This window comes from Mycteria americana, chromosome 22, assembly GCF_035582795.1.
Source record: "Mycteria americana isolate JAX WOST 10 ecotype Jacksonville Zoo and Gardens chromosome 22, USCA_MyAme_1.0, whole genome shotgun sequence".
NCBI classification, from domain to species: Eukaryota; Metazoa; Chordata; class Aves; order Ciconiiformes; family Ciconiidae; genus Mycteria; species Mycteria americana.
The window spans coordinates 4,550,290-4,554,391 of NC_134386.1; positions in this window are offsets into that span (position 1 = coordinate 4,550,290).

A 4,102-nucleotide genomic window follows, 5' to 3' on the forward strand; every position below is an offset into this window, starting at 1 on the left:
AAGGAGTGCCCCCGCCTGCTCTGCCTGCAGATTCTCATGCTTTTTTTGCTCTCTCAGCTCAGACAAGGACCTAATAAACCCTGGCAGCAAGTACTCGGCACTGGTGACCTACAGCCCTGGGGCTGGTAACAGGCTCTTTCCCATAGGCTCTTTCACCTGGGTTTAATTCCTTGCAAAATCTTGCTCACTCCCTCCTTTTATTAACTCTTGCATGAAAGGCAGCCTGGGTTTTAAACCCAGTCTGAGCTGCCTCTGAGCTCAAGGATTTAAGGGGAAATAGAGCAAATACATACAGATACGAAAGTGTGGGTTCTCAGCTCCCCTCCCCAGAGCACTGGTGCAAATGGGAATATCTCTGCTGAAACGGAGCTGGGAGCTGAGTGAGACCCAGCCAAGAACTGGACCTGGTGAAACCAGCAGTTTGGGTATAAACCTGGACATCGCAAGGGGAAGGAAGTTCAGCTTTGGGTCAGATGATTTGGACCTGATTTTCTTCTCACTTGTATTGGTTTTTCCCTTCTGTGTCCTCAGAAACTGCTTCTGTGCTGAGCAAGCACAGGGAGTCGGATCTGCACGAGAATTGTCCCCCCCCGGAGCTGCTTGTGGCTGCCTCCCGAAGGGGTTTTACAAACCTCTTGTTCCCCTGCGATACCAAGGTCCTTCTCGGAGATGGGGAAACTGAGGCACTCAAAACACGGGCTGGGGGGCAAAAGGGAGAGAAAGGCTGTTTTCCTGGACCCCTGGGCTGCTCCCTCCCACCAGGTGCCAGGGGTTGGGGACAGTAATGACACAACCCTGGGTCAGGACGATCCAACACCCAGAAACACCAGGCAGCGGAAAACGAGCTCGTGTGGGTGCCGAGAGCTGCAGCCGCAGCCTGGCGGTGCTGGAAGCTGCGGGGCGATGTGCAAGGCGCTGTACGAGACCCACAGCCCCACGCTGGCAGCGATGGCGGTAACGGCATCTGCGCCAGAGCCGTGCGGCTCTCAACGAGAGATGGTGGTGTTTGCGGGGGTGAGATGGAGACGGGGACTCAGCCTCAGGAACCGGGGACTTTCTTGGCTTTAAAAGCAGTTTCGATGCCTCTCCGCTTCCCCGCGCAGCCCCCCGGTCCCTGCGGGTGCTGCTGCCCTCCCGCGGCTGCGTGGGCTCCGCTCAGCCGGGGGTCAGCTCCTGGGACACAACTCCCTCCCCAAGCCTTGTTAATGAGGATTTGGTAAAGGGGACTAGGAGAAGCCCTTGACTCTCGTGCAGTGTCAGAAAAGGGCTGCACCTTGGCTGGGATACCAGAACAACCCCCAAACCTGCTTTCTGGGGGGCTCTAGGGCTCGCCCTGCTCCAGATCCCAGAGCCATCTCTCACTCCAGACTCCATTAGCCAGTTGTAGGGCATCCAGATTCCTGCTTTTCCTGCATGTGTCCTGCCTGGAAATGCTGCTTATATGGCCTTTCCCCATCATGTGGGGCTTTCTGGCCACACGGCACACGCGCTGCACTGTTACCACCCTGCGAGCACGTCTGATGCTTCATGGAAGGGACGATGAATTTGTTTAAGTTTCTAGAGAGAAATGTGGGAGCCCCGCTCTGCACACCCCACAGATCTGACCTGCCATTGATCTCGCAGGCCCTCTTCGCTGGGGGACTCATCCTGCCTAGGTTGTCCAACCTAGAAAGTGCTGCAGGCTCCAAAGGGACACACATCCCTGCATGTCCTGAAACTCCCTGCCCAGCATGAGCTGGGATACTCCAGCCCTTGCTTCCAGCATGGTGCAAAAATGTTGAAAAAGAAGGAACAAGTCACAAAATTAAGTATTTGACCTGCCTGCACCCACCTGAGCGCTCGTTCTGCCTGAGGACAAGGATGGCATGGACTTAATTCGGCACATTTGGACTGAATTTCCCTGCCAACTGCAAGAAGGTGCTGCTTGTCCTGAAAACATCGCCGTGATGTTAACTCTGGGCACTGGGTAATAGATCATGGGATGCTCCGGGATTTGAAGTCCCTGGTTGGATGAAGGCAAGGAGCGGGCAGAGGAGTGTTTGAGAGGGAAGCGGCCCCAGGGCCCCGGCTGCCCCATCACCACAGGCTGTGACCCAGCAGCCGGGGGTGCAGCAGCCGAATCCGTGCTCGGGTGTGCGGGGAGAGGAGCGGCTGGAGCTGGAGCCACCAGAGGGAGCAGAAACTCCTTCAGTCTGGGAGCGAGCCGGGGAGAGGAGCTCCCACCCGGGCTGGGGCACCGGCGGTGCTCTGGTTTCCCGTGGGTCCTTTTCCTGGCCCTCAGGTTAAACACGAGCAGATGCTCTTGTTCGGTCAGGGCTTTCCCCCTTCCTCCCGCTTCTGCTGCAAACTGCCCTCGCAGAGCGGGCAGCCCTTCAGGGAGAGAAATGCCACGTGCAAAACAAGGAGGAAAAAGCAACAAGTAAAACCCAAACCGAACGGTTTTTGAACCTCTAAAGTCACAGCAGCAGAACAGGGACACAGGTCCCAGCCACCTAAAAGGAAAATCAATACCAAGCCACCCTCCATCCTCAGCCAGCCGGCCTCACGCTCCTGCCTTTAGCTGCAATTTATCAATTCTCATTTAGGTTTATTAAAATCCCCTTCAGGGGCTGGGCAAAGAAAGCAAGCCAAGATAAATCAGATAAACACAGATAAATCAGGACAAGGTCCCCACATCACGGCTCGAGGGTGATCTCCTGTTCTATGCCATCCAGACACGTTTCCAGGCAAACACCGATGGGCAAAGCTGGGAAAGCCAGGACACGGCAGTTCCACGGGCACAGCCCTGGGACAGGCAGGGTCCAGGCTAAGCCAGACATGGCTGGACACCCCGACTTGTGCTTTCGCTTTCGGAGCTTATGCAGACAAGGAGAGGGGAGCAATGATGAAACTTCCCCTGGGATTCCCTCAGTGGGGCTGAGGGGCCCGAGGGAGAGGGTCTGCGATGCTCCGGCCCTGGGCGCAGCAGCGATGCTGCTGTAGGAGCCAGAGCTGAGGACAGGGCAGGGAAGGGGTATCGAGCAGAGATCAGGGTGCAGCATTGCAATGCTCCCCTTCGAAGGGGCTAGAGGAGCAGGAGGGGGAGAAGAGGGAGACAAAGGTGCCCGGGGAGGAAACCCCCAGCCCGAGGAAGACAAGGATGCAGAGAGGGTGATGGATCCAGCTCTCATCTGGCAGCACAGGACAGGCAACACTGAGCAGAGCTGGGGGTGGACCGGGCTGGATTGGGCCAGCGCTGCGCTAAGAAGGAGTGGGTGGCACAGAGCAGCAACCGGGGATCGGCGAGAGCAGCACTGACCTGAGGCTCGCAGGGGCCTGCGTGGGGGGGACAGGGACCTGCCAGCGGTCCAGGGCCAACACCGACCTTGCGGGCTGGTTTCGGGAGCAGGTGGGGGGGCTGGGAGGAAGGATGAGTTAGGTGCCCCTCCGCAGGGCCTTAGGGGTCAGCCCCCGCCTGGGGGTGGCACAGGGGTGGGTGCGGGCACCCGTGGCAGGGCAGAGGGGGGTGCACACGCGTGGGGAAGGGGTGGGCAGCCTGGGTGAGCGTGGAGGGGGGGGAAGGCGGTCCTGGGGGGAGGCTGGAAGGGGGTGGAGTTGCTGTTTTTTCTTTGAACACGGTGAAGACTTTAGCTTGGAACTTGCATTTGTGGAGCTCCCAGCCGGCAGGAATCAGCTCTCCCTCCCGCGGGAGAGCCCCCGGGGAAGGGGCTGCGCCACTCCGCTGCCCGGCGCTTCGGGGTGGCAGCTTCGGGGCTGCGGCGAGGGCAGGAGGCATGGGGCGATCTTTGGCTGTCTTCCTCTCCCCCGCGCCCCCTTCGCCTTTTCTCTCTCTCTCTTTTTGCTTGTCTGGGGGCTTGTGCTAACGCTGCCTGTGCCAGGAGGGATCCGGGAGCGAGCCATCCCTCGGCTGCACAAATTGGCTTTCCACCTGCTCGCAGCCTCGAGGAAGTTTCCCCTCCATCCGAGGTGTTGTGAGAAGAAGAAAGGAGGTGACTCGGAGCCCACCGGCTCGTGGCGCCGAGCCCTGGCATGTGAGGGGTGGGCAGGGGGACAGCAAGCTTTCCTTTTGCCTTCTCCAGAGATTTGGGATCACGCATAGACC